We start from the raw sequence: 13898 nt of genomic DNA on the forward strand, positions 1-13898 counted from the left end.
AATGAACTCCACTATTAGTTTTATGAAATGATGCACTGCCTTCAATTTGATTTTAATTCATTAGCAATGATTTTTTTTTTAATTTTTAAATTGCACTTTTGTACCTGGTTTGCCCCCAAAAAAAAAAAATCGTTACAATTTAATGGCCACTCTTATTAAGATCTTGGGGGGGGGGGGGGGGGGGAGAAGTAGAGGGAAAAAAAAACAATGAGAAAAAGACCGAGAGAAAGAAAATTAAAATTTATTAATAAATAAAAGCACCAAAAGAGGTTGAAATTCATATTTGAGTAAACGCAAAAGAGAGTGAACGAAAAGTAATATTGAATGGAATGAATATTTCACACTTGTATTGATGCTTTTGAGTCTTGGTTGTTTACAATAGTTATATACTGTAATATATACATGATACATAACCGAAACTTACCGAATATTCAAAACATTACACTTAGCTAACAAGACTTTTGAAAGTGTTGCTTCTTATCACCTTGCGCTGTTTTACATACACTTGTCTCTTTCAACAACTGTTTCGATTTTGGTTGGTGATGATGCTTTATCAGGCCCCTTCAAACTAGAGAGGGGAACATTGTGAACTCCTAGTTTGAAGCGGAAGCTCTATTGAGGATCCCTGATCAGAGAATTAGTAAAAATATATGCTATTTGTCGATTTGATGGAACATAATAGATAATCAATAAAACGATAATCAATATGAATAAGTTCAGTTTTTGCATGAAAAACAGGATTTACGTACATATTTAGACATCTAAATGATTACAAAATAGTTGGACTGGTTTAGATGAAGTAATACGGATATCTTGCAACAAATAAGTAATCCATGTGAGCTCCGATGCTATTGTTGCCATAGCATGTACTTAGCCTCTGTGCTTGATCTTGCAACTGTAAGTTGCTTTTCCAAACAACATGAGATCATACAATTAACGCAAGAAAATACATAGATAATTGATGGGACACCCTCCCCAATCAACTTTGAACAATCTGATAAAGTTTGATGACTTTGTTGAAGAAAGCAAAAGGTCACAATCCACTGTTCCCTTTGACTTTGACACAATAGGACTATAGGAGTTGAAATTGATGAAACATACAACATATTTGTCAGGACCCGTCCAGAATTCCTTCCCCGGAACCCTAGACAAGCCCTGATCCCAGGGAAACCCTACCGGACCCTCCAATGGAAAATCCGACAGAGCCTCCCCTAAGGGATTTACTTACCACAAATTACCTGCACTGAAAACACACTTCTAACAACATCCCCTTATTCCTCCCACAGACTACAAATTGTTTCCACAAATCAGCACTTCAATATAAATACAGTAATCCCGTGCAAAATAAATACAACAAGAGTGAAAGAAATATTACAACTGCAATAAAAGAAGAACAGGGTACTTCACGAACTAAACAGCGAGGAAGATCAAGTCCGCTCCGAATGAACACCGACCACTTGGTACCTAGAGAAACGGAATTTAAGAGTGTGAGATGCTAATCATCTCAGTGAGCGACCCTACTACTATACAATAATACTACGGTAGTAGGTATATAAATAATAATTATTTGGAAATAATATTTTCTCTCAAAACCCTTACAATTCTCTCAGTTGGAAAAGTTCCCCTTTTAAAACATTTTCACAAAACCCTTTATTCATATTCCCCGAAAACCAAGACATCAAATAAATATCCGAACAGTAATAAGTATAAGTTTTAATTCCAATACAGCTTCCAAACATTTTATTTTTAAAACACAGTTCTGAAAATCATTTGATGCACCCACTATATACCAGTGGCGCCAACAGTACCCAGTGTCCCAAGGTACCGCCAGACAGGAGGTTATAGAAAGAAACCGGCATACGGTCGCGTGGCGTCCCACTGCGCCGCTGCTAACCTGGTGTCCCGGCCATGGGGGGTGGCCTACCCTCATCCGATGGCAACCACAGGACAACCTCATAATATCAACCGCGCGCTAATCACACCCACCTGCGCGCTAATCACATCACCTGCGCGCTAATCACAACCGTGTGCACACTAACCATATCACATATAAACAGAACACCAGTACGTGCACGGTGCATCCAAAAATCATAAAATCCACATATTTAAATTATAAAACAAATTTCACATTTTTCATAAGCATAGCGGGCATAATCCATCCGCTTGAACCGGAAAAATCTCCACAATTTCTTTATAAACAATACCATAAATTCCATGATTTTCAAATCCACCAACTCCCAAATCCACCAATTCAAATATTCACATTTTCCCAATAGCATAAATAATTCTCGAAATATAATAATCAAATCTCATAATATGCCATGGGCATATTTTATAAAAATTGAAATCACCAACATAACCAAATATTTTCCTTGAAATATTTGAAAATCAAATCGTGCCCAATTTACCATTAAAACCACACCAATTTCAAAATCCTCAAAACCATAAAATAATTTCACATGGCATAAATTGGTGAAATGCACATTTTCTTAAATCAGATAAATTCACAAATAATTCCACAATAAATCAAATAAATATTTGGCACATAGAAATTAAATTCCAAATATTTAAGTCACACATAATATATTCACCAATTAAATTCCCAAAATTAATTTGAAGGTGGGTCACTCACCTGGGGCACGCAATTAACCTACGATCCACCACGGGATCAATTCTACGACTCACCAGTGCTCTTAGAACAAAATTCACAGACAGTCAAATAAATTAATATTTTAATCGGGTAAATAATACCCGGTACCGGGGGGTCAAACATAAACTTTAACCAAAATGGTCGAATAATATACCGAATCGAAGCTCGTGGAACGAGGATCACAAATCTGGTCTCCATCGACCCAATTGCGCCGGAGGTGGCCGAAATTTGGCCGGAAAGTTTCGGCCGGTTTTCAATCCCTTGTATCTCGCAAACCGCTTCGAATTTTTGAGATTGGAGGCCATTGTTGAACTCAGGGGACCCAAAATAGGGGGAGAGGAAGCTCAATTGGGACTGGGCTGGCCGGAAAACACAAGAAAAGAGGAGAGAGAAATTTCACCGGCCGGCGGCTTCTCCGGCCTGATCGGCGCGCGTCCGGCGGCGGCATTGGCGGCCGAGCTCGCCTCCTCCTTCCGCACATCACTGGCCGGCGCGTGTACAGTATGGGTGGCCGGAAAAAGAAAACAAGGGAGAGAGAGAGAGAGGGACGGGAGAGAAAGAAAAGTCTGCGTGTGTGTATCTGTGTTTTGGTGCTCGGGGAAGAAGAAGGAAAAAAGGAAAAAAAGAAAAGAAAAAGAAAAAAGAAAGAAATGGTGTTTTCCCACGTGGGGAAAAGAAAAGAAAAAGAAAAAGAAAAAGAAAAAGAAAAAGAAATAAAATAAAAAATGATTAAATAATAATATTATTATTTAAAATAATAATAAAAATAATTTGATTTTACACATGGTTGACATGTGGCATTTCACCATGGTGACACATGGCCACCTTCATTGAGTCATGCATGGCACATCGTTATGCGTGTAAAAATAATATTAAAATAATACAGTATTTGAAAAACTTTACAGGTCCATAACTTTCAAACCATATGTCCAAATCGGACGTGCCGCTAGTCTACGGACTCGTATCGACGAGCACTTCACAACCATGCATGAGTCAAAGCTCAACCTTGTATGAATAAAAAGTCAACTCCGGCACCCCTCAGATAGTTTGGACCTCAACTTGTTTTGCTCAAAACTTTCAAACCGTAGCTCCGTTTTCAACGTGCTACCAGTCTACGAACTCGTGCCAACGTGTACTTCGTAACGGTACCTCAGTCAACCTAGAATTCCAACCGGATCAAAAAGTCAACTTTTGACCCCTTCGGTCAACGGTCAACGATCAACCTTGGTCAACGTGCAAAAATTCCGACATGATTCGGGACGGGGTGTTACATATTGGCCCAACTTAGAAAGTCATGAGTGTACTTTGAATGTAGCAATAATCCTCCCTTAAAGAATTTGGCTTGAAGACCAAGAAAAGAATGGCATTTTCCCAGGTCTTTTAACTCAAAAGTGATGCCCAACTGAGCAAGTGGATGAGAATAGAAAAAGTGGACAGGAAAAAAGCTAGTAAATCATGTTTATAATTTCCTTTTTTCTTATTAAAAAAAAAAGTTTCTAATTTTCATATCTTTAGTTTGTAAAAAATTATGACCAAATAAAAATAAAAATAAATAAAATCAATAGTAATAAATTTATTACTTTTATATTAGACAAAATAAAAAAAAAGCATAAAATTTTATTTTTATTTTATTTTTTCTAATTTTTATTTTTTATGGTCTGGTCGTAAAAAAATATTACAACTAATTTGGAGTGAAAAACTAGTATATGTTGTAATATGTATTTGTTTTGGCATGTATCAATTGTAGTATTGTATACTATAAATTTTGTTCATTGTGTCACAGCCATCTATTAGGAGCAGGGTGTGAATTCCTTCCTTAAATGAAAGAGAATAGTGGGGCCAAATGCACTAATCTTGGCAACCATGCACTTCCCTTTTTGCCATATTTTATCTACAATACTCCCCAAGATTAAAGAATAACCCTACTTTTATCCTAAAGCTTCAAGCTATGTGGAAATATGAACTCATTCTCTTTGCTTTCAGTTAAGTGAAAATGAATGAAAACCCTTATTCTTTTCCTTTGATTCTTTCTATTTTTTGAAAAGGTAAAAGACAAGCGAAGAAAGAATAAGTTTGTACAAAGAGAAGATGAATGGAAAGAAGTGGTTTGTTTTTAGGGAATGAAGTGTAAGTTCGAAGAAAGATCTGTAACAATAATGTTAGTGAGAGTGTGAGAAGGGAAAGGAAAAATGGTTAATTGATGATTAGTACATAAGTTTTCAGAATTACACGAATAATGAAATTTGAAATTGCTTAAATTAACTCTGCAGTTTCAAATTTGTTGCAAATCAGTCTAAATAATTAATTGTATTAATTTTACCATTAGATGACGTCAAAATGTTGATGTCATAATTATTTTTCAGCCAAAAAAAATGAAAAAAAAAATTTCTTAGTTTTTCATTTTATATTTGGCAACCATGCTCTTCCCTTTTGACCATGTTTTATCTACAATAACCCCTAAGTAAAGAATAACCTTACTTTTATCCTAATGTTTCAAACTGCTTGGAAATCTAAACTCATTCTCTCTGCTTTCAGTTCAGCAAAAATGAATGAAAACCCTTATTCTTTTCCTTTGATTCTTTTCATTTTTTGGAAAGGTAAAAGGCAAGCAGAGAAAGAATAAGTTCGTACAAAGAGAAATGAAAGGAAAGAACTGGTTTGATTTCAAGGAATGGAGTGTAAGTTTGAAGAAATATATGTAATAGTAACGTTAGTGAGAATGTGAGAAAGAAAAAAGAAAAATGCTTAATTCTTTATTAGTACTTAAAGTTTCAGAATTATGTGAATCAAACTTTGAAATTTGGAATCGCTTAAACTAACTATCTAGATTCAAATTTGTTATAAATCAGTCTAATTAATTAACTGTGTTAATTTTACCATTAGATGATGTCAGTATACTAATGTCATAATTTATTTTTTTGTTTAAAATTTTTAAAAATGTTGAAAAAAATTTTTTTTTATTTTTTTCATTTTATATCTGTGGTAATCTATTTGAAAATTTTTATCCATTCCTATTTTATTTCAACTAAATTTCAAAGAAATTAAATGTTTTGGACCTAAAATTAACCAAAAAATAAAAATAAAATTGGAAATTTCTTCTAATAAAATTTTTTTTATTAGACCAAAAATTAATAATGTTTTTTTACACCTAAACCGTAAAAAAATTAGAACAAAATTACAAAAATAAAAATTAGATGAAAATACAATAAAACTAAAATTGGAATTTTTTTCTAGTAAAAATATTTTTAGTAGACCAAAAATTAAATAAAATAATACTAGACCAAAAAGATAGAATTCATGGGGGGATTTGGAAGCATAATATGGATTTCTTCAAATATATTGAATCAGAAAAATGATATAAAACCTTGATTGAATAAATTGTTGTTTTCATAGCAATTCTAAAAGTCAACTTCTAACTTCAAGTCCAGCGTTCAATTTGAATTCTGATGTCGAGCTTATTATATCTTAGTAAGCATTTGACATTAGATGTTTTAACAAAATATAAACTACCAGCCCACTTCAGATATGATGTTGTAAGCCCAGCAAACAGCAATGAAGACATATCTATTGCATGAAGGGGAAAAACACAATTCACATTTTTCCATCGTCTGTGATTTACTTGCATTTTTCTTGTCCATTATCTCCATTCTCATCCAATCTACATCATGGGCGGCATTTGGAAAAATATTAATCTATTATTTCGCAATGATTTTGACAACTGCTTCTCTTGCCTTAATGATGTGTGCTTTATGTCATGGTAGCTCGATGTTAGTGTAACATCCCATCTCGAAGTACATCGAAAATTTCTCAAGCTGATCAAAGTTGACCGTCGTTGAACGAGAAGAGTCAAACTTTGACCTATTGACTCGGTAAGAATTCTAGGTTGACCAAGGCACTATTATGAAGTACGTATCGATCCGAGTTCGTAGACTAGTAGCACATAAAAAACGGAGCTACGGTTTGAAAGTTATAAGTAAAACATATTGAGGTCCGAACTGTCCGAGCATGTCGAAGTTGACTTTTTATTATTATAAAATTGAGCTTTGACTTATGTATGGTTGTGAAGTATTCATCGATACGAGTTTGTAGATTAGCAGCACACCCAATTTGGACATGTATTTAGAAAGTTACGGACCTATGAAGTTTTTCCGAGATAGCTGTTAGTATTTATCGGTATGTGTGTGCGTGAACAGCGATACCACGTGTAACATTATAAAGGGTGCCATGTGTCACAACAAGAAAATGCCACATTTCACCCAATTAAATATTATATTATTTTATTATTATTATTTTATTATTTTATATTATATTATTGTTTTAATATTATTTTATTTATTTTCTTTTTCTTTTCTTCTCCCCCACGTAGGAAAAACACCCACGGGCCCCTTTTCTCCTTCCTTCTTCTTCCTTTTCTTCTTCTTCTTTCTGGAACTCTCTCGAGCTCTCCTTCTCTTCCTCCCCACCGGTCATCCTCCTCCTTGTGCTGCCATCAATTCCGGCCGGACTGAGAATCACTGCCATGGCCAGCTGACGACCCATCATGCTAGAAATTCCATGGTGCTCACCGTTCACCGACATGGTGGGAGATGCGTCGAAAAACACCATAAAAGCCGACAGCTGGCTTCCTTTCAATGCATCGGATTTTGGCCATTTCCAGTCAACTTCTGGTCTTCTCTCACTAATCTGAACCTTCTAAAGACGATGGTGATCCCTGTGTATCTCAGTTTGAGCTCGTTTGTGGTGCACCAAGAGGACACACTTGACAGCGTTTTCTGACAGAAATTCCGACCACCGCCGACGAGTTAAGCTAAGTTAATTTAAATATTGGTAATATATGTCTCTCAAGCTTCTATTTGATATATAATATGTCAATTGTTTGTGGGTATTTAGAATTTTGTTATTTCTGGAGTAATATCATAATTGTGGTGAAATTTGAATAAATTATAAATATATGTATACGTATACGTATATATGTGTGCGTGTGTATACCAATATGAGGTTTTGACATGTTTTAGAATTCACAATGCTAAGGTGGTTTAAATTTTGGAGGATTTTGAGTTTATAAATGAGCAAGGTTCCTATATGTATATATATATATTATATATATGTGCTACTGGTTTATAATGCTCAAGAGAGATTTTCTTTGTCCTCTGTTTTATCGTGTATAGTTGTTGCTTGTCTTATGAAAGTGATAGTTGGCAGCTCTTTAGAAGGGTAATGTTAAGTTCCTTTGTATTTATGGGGATACTTGTTGTTAGTGGTGCCAAATTAGTAAAAGCTTAAGTTGGGGTATATATAGTAAGATGACCATATGGAGGAGTTGTTGTACTCTATATGTGTATATATATATATATATATATATATGTGTGCACTCAATTAAAGGTTCACGAACGGAAATGGTGTATGGGTGCCAGGAAGCTTTAGTTGGCATTTGAGTTGGGTGAGTAATTGGAACATTTGAAATGCTTGTATACTGTGTACTATAGTTATGTGATCATAATGCCCAACTTTAACTTCTTAAGTTTATATATATGCATGCACACATACATGAGACATATATATATATAATATATATGTTCATGTGTGTGTGTGTGAATATATATATACATATATATATATATATATATATACACTTAGTACATAAAGATGTTCACACATATTATATTTTATATATCATTCAAAATTTTGAAGAATATTATATATGTTTTAAATTTTAAGAGAAATTGTTATTTGATTTAAATGTTTTATTTTTATGTGATTTAAATTATGTAAGAATTTTTATATTGTTTTGGTGAAAATTGATTTCATGGATTTGAAGAAAAATATTTATTTAAAATTTAGTATTTCCAAAAAATATATTTATGCATAAATTAATTAATTTATTTATTATTCATAAACTTGATTTTATCTTATTTTACCAAAATTCATTATTTTAATACTATTATAAAAATTTAACGTTTTTAGATGCATCACACATGTACCCGTATTTTGTAGTTGTGGATGTGATTAGCGCGCAGGTGGATGTGAATGTGATTAGCGTGCAGGTTGATTTATAAGGTTGTCATGTGGTTGTCATCGGACCGAGGGTAGACAGGATATAATGCACAGTGAGCATCAGCCATCCCCTTCCATGGCCAGGACACCTGTTAGCAGCGGTGTGGTGGGACGCCATGCGATCATATGTCGGTTTCTCTCTTTAACCTCCCCGTCAGATGGTACTTTTGAACGTTGGACACCACTGATATATAGTATGTGCATCAAGTATCTTTTGTATATATATCTATATATATATATATATATATTTTATATTTGTATGTATCACATCGTACGGGGATGGCGATCCGATGTGGTCCATAAAGAGCTAGCCTCATAACTATGTTGCCTACGAGTCCAGGGGATTGGATGGCTAATCTAGACAACCATCCCGGACTGTATTAGTAGCAGGGTGCCGGCGACAGCTGGAATCATAGATTACACAGCATGTTGGAGGATATCGTTTGTACTCTTGATACGAGTGTATATTTCAGAATATATTTTGAATTTTTAAAATATTATTTGACCTCATACTATTCTATCTATTCATAATCTGATTTTCTAGCATTATACTTAATTGCTTTTATTTGTCATTATTATTATTAATATTATTTTTGTTATTAATATTACTTATTTATCATAATTATGTTTACAATTATTTTCATTATTACTAATATTATCATCCTCATTATGATTATTATTATTATTTTTATTATTGCCATTATTTTTGTTTTATTATTATTAGTATTATTTCTATTATTATTATTATTAGCATATGATATATCCGGACAAGTATCACAGCCTACGGGTAAGAAAGATAGCCATTGAGCAAGTATAATAGTCCTTAGACAAGTGGTAGCCTTTGGGCAGATGAGATATTATTATTGTTGTTGATGTGATGATTGCTTTACTTTTCTTCCTATATTACGCATCGATATATTTTGTAACACGATATTTGAAATGTACGGCAATAAATGGGTTGTGTGGGCGGACGTGAATGATCAAATGTATATTTGGTTGTTTATTTAGTTGATTATTCCTATTGCATATATATGTGTGTTTTATACAAATTGTTATTAAAAGACTGCCATTGTGGAAATTATTGTAGTAAGGTGGGAGGGATAAGGTAGTACCATATAGGAGTGCATTTTTATACAGGTAAATTTTGTGGTAAGTCCTTCCCTTAGGGGAGATGCTGTCTGATTTTCCATTGGAAGGTTCGGTGGTGCTTCCCAGGGATCAGGGTTTGTTTAGGGTTCCAATGAGGAGTCTTGGACGGGTCCTGACAGTTAGTTACATTATCAATGTATTTATGCAGTAAAGAGAAAATGTACTAAAATTAAAATTGATGTTATCATACTAAAGTTGTGAAGGAGCTAGAGGGGTTGTTGAAATTAAGATATATTATTGTCACTAAATATGATTGTTTTTCTTTATTATTTATTTCTTTCTTTTTGTTATTTGAATGGTTAGTAACATGTAAGAGGTTTCTATCTGGTGCATTGACCAATCCTATTTTTAGTTCATAGAATTATAGTCAAAGAGACATTATAGATTCTTCATTGCTATGATCAAAGAGTCCGGAGCATTAGGAATTTTATGCAAGCTTAGATATTGGAAAATGTTTATGCATTAGGTCTCCGGTTAAGATGTAACTAATCAAACTATTGGGAATCGCAATCGCTCTGATTTTATACTTTTAAGTAATCAAAATATACAACACCTTCCCAATTTCTTCTCATGATCAGCATTAACGAATCTAATTCCACTAGTTACTTTCAACAACTTTTCAATGGCAGTTTTAGATGATGTTGTTCTTCAACTAGCAATAACTTGCTCATCAAGCAATTTACCTTCCCCTTTCTTCTTGGTCATGATCTTCAATATTTTATCATATTGACTATCTGTATATCATGTTGAATAGTAATCTCCTCCATATTAAGACATAAAATTATACCCGCCAGGAATATCATCATGACAGCGCACCTGATCATAATACATATTAAATTTTATCTGCAATCTCCACTATTCTTGCGGTGAGCGGGAGCAATGGTCCTAAATATTGGGGGCTATTATACCGTAAGGAGGGAATACCATACCTATGGAGTGCTGATTATGTGGAGCAATCAGATTTGAAGAAACCGAAACAGATCAATAGAATTTCTCTGATGCCCATCTCCTTCAGAGAGATAGTAAGGAAACTCGATTTTCATATATGAAGCTAGATCCGTCCATTTTGAATATAACAATGATACAGGCTCAGTCCCTCCACCGATAGTAAACAAAAGATTTGCAAATGCGCCCATAATTACTCTGAGCCCATAAATTGTTGTTAGCAGATGGAAAAAAGCCCATTTAGGTCTGAGGGAAGCTATGGTTCTAGATAATTAGGACTGTAAATTAGATAAGTCATTAGGTTAAGGAGAGTTGCTATTAACACGACTCAAATATTTATTCCCAGTGCATTTTATATGTTAATTATTAAAAGTCCTTTGACTTTTTTCTTTCCCTTTGATTTTTTAACCAATTTTCTTTTTCATTTCTCTAGGATTTTGTTACCCGTTCGATTTCTCTCTAAACGAACAAATGAGTATGTGATGCAATGGGGTTATAGTGTTGTTAGACAACCATCTGGTATCGTTTTCCTTAGCTGCACGTAGATAGTTTAGTTTCATTAAAATATCTTTTATATTTTTCTTTTATTTTGAAATTAATGTTTCTTAAAACAAATTGTTTAGCCATTCTCTTTATAACCTCAATAGCTTAGTTTTACAGCAGGAATTGTAAAAGAATCTACTGAGAATCTGATTTATCCATTCCTCTTTTGGAAAAAATACTAGAGAAGAAAAGAATTTTAAAATTTTAAAATATAAAAACAATAAAATAAAAGGGTTTTTAGTAATTTTATATAAAATTGCAGTGGGAAGAGATATTTGGGTGGTGTAAATAGCAGCACTCTAGGTTAAGACTTCTTTTCATTAGCCCTTGCGGTTATTCTGTTGGCCTAATTTTTAAATTAGATAAGCCATTTATCTAATATTTTTTAACTTTTTTTTTATCTAATTAACTTATTATATTATTAAATATTAATTATTAAACTTGTATGTACTAGGCATGAAATTTTTTTTCCATATAATATAATTATTATATAGCTAAGGAAAAGAGTAAAAAGAAGAAGAAGAAGGAGGAGGAGGAAACAATTCAAGCATTCATGCAACGGATAGGAAGCAACAAAAATAAACAAAAGTGAAAAAAAAAAATTAAAGAGGAGAAAAAACAAATCTAAAGGGAAGAAATAAATAATTAGAGGGAAAAATAAAGATGAAAACAAATAAAAAAATAAAAAAAGATAAGAAAAAAGAAATGAAAAAAATGAAAGATAAGGGGAAAAATAAGAAAACCCAAAATTAAAAACTGATGAAAAAAATAATACTAAAAAGGAAGATAAAAAGACTGAAAAAGAAAGAAAATGAAAGGAATAAAAATTAAAAAAATATATTTATAATTATTTAGGAAAACAAGCACGCAAAAATATTTATTATTGATTTTTTTTTAATGAAGTAAGTTTGAGAATTTTGTTTAAAAATATAAAAATAAAAATAAATAGATATTTTCATGATAGGAAAAGTCAAAAGAGAAATAGAAAAGTAGGAATAGATACCAAAATGCCCCTGTCCCAAGCGGATATAATTATACCCCGTGTGGAAAAAATTTCTAGTGCTTACGCGGAGCACAAAGCACACGGCATGTGGGTCCCATATGTTTTGTGAATGTGATAGTTGATCCGGTGTCTTCTTGGATTAATTAGTATAAATGGGTTTTTCCATATCCCATGAAAATGTTACATCAACGAGTGCTGCTTTTGACACGGTTAAAATTTTTTTTTTACACTTCATTTATAAATAAAATTATAAAAAATCTTTTAAATTTTTCTTTACACCTTTTGAATTTTTTTTAGCTATTTTTATTTTCTTTAGGGTTTGAAATTAACACTCATACAACTGCTAAATACTTAAGATCCATTGACCTTGGGCAACCTTCACGGCAGGCCATTGGCCGTAAGTGTAAGATAAGAAAAAAGAAACGAAAAAATGAGAGATAAGGGGAAAAATAAGAAAACCTAAAATTAAAAACTGATGCCCAAAAAAAAAAGAAAAACAATACTAAAAGAAGATAAAAAATATTAAAAAAGCAAGAAAATGAAAGGAATAAAAATAAAAAAAAAATTTATCACTATTTAGTAAAACAAGGACGCAAAAAATATTTATTGTTTATTTTTTAATTAAATAAGATTCAAAATTTTATTTAAAAATATAAAAATAAAAATAAATAGAAGTTTTGTAGGAAAAGTCAAAAGAGAAATAGATTAGTAGGCGTTGATAACAAAATGCACCTGTCCCAATCGAACATAATTATCCCGCGCCTCCCCATGTGGAGAAAATTTCTAGTAAGATAAGAAAAATGAAATTATCAAAAGAAAAAAAGATAAGAAAAGAAAATGAAAAAATGAAAGATAGAGGAAAAATAAAAAAAATCTAAAATTAAAAACTGATGGACAAACAATAATGCTAAAAAAAAATTAAAAAATAAAAAATAAAAAAAAAATATTTATTACTATTTAATAAAAGAAGGATGCAAAAATATTTATTGTTAATGAAATAAGTTTTAGAATTTTATTTAAAAATATAAAAATAAAAATAAATAAAAATTTAGAAAAATAAATTAATTTTAATGATAAAATATTTTTATTTGTGTCTATAAATATAAAAATTTAAATTATATAACAAATAAAAAAAATAATTTATATTTAAATAATTTATTAAAAAAAATTTCGTAGGAAAAGTCAAAGAAATTGAAAAGTAGAAGTTGATAAGAAAATGCACCTGTTACAATCAGATGTAAATTATCCACGGGTCTCCCCATGTGGAGAAAATTTCTAGTGCGGCTTTTACGTATCCCATGAAAATATTACAATAACAAGTGCGGCTTTTACACGGTTTAACTCTTCTCTATATTGTATTTATATATAAAATTTATTTTACCAAAAAGAATATATATTTTTCTAGCTATTAAAATATATTTAAATAAACATAAAATAATAAATATTATTAGGAACTAAAGATAGGAAAATTAGAATTTTTCTTTTTAAGAAAAAATAAAATTATAAACATAAATTGTTTAAAACAATAAGATTATAATCATAAAACTAGATTTA

At 31.8% G+C, this 13898-nt stretch overlaps 2 protein-coding genes across 2 annotated transcripts in view; one reads left to right on the plus strand and one right to left on the minus strand.

The window, feature by feature from the left end:
* Positions 1-13898, minus strand: part of LOC107412847 (nascent polypeptide-associated complex subunit alpha-like protein 1) — a 444693-nt gene that overhangs the window by 190536 nt on the left and 240259 nt on the right. The gene's annotated exons all lie outside the window — the stretch shown is intronic.
* LOC107412808 (uncharacterized) overlaps positions 1-13898 on the plus strand; it is a 123489-nt gene that overhangs the window by 87035 nt on the left and 22556 nt on the right. The window lies entirely within an intron of this gene.

This window comes from Ziziphus jujuba, chromosome 8 (assembly GCF_031755915.1).
Source record: "Ziziphus jujuba cultivar Dongzao chromosome 8, ASM3175591v1".
Lineage (NCBI taxonomy): Eukaryota > Viridiplantae > Streptophyta > Magnoliopsida > Rosales > Rhamnaceae > Ziziphus > Ziziphus jujuba.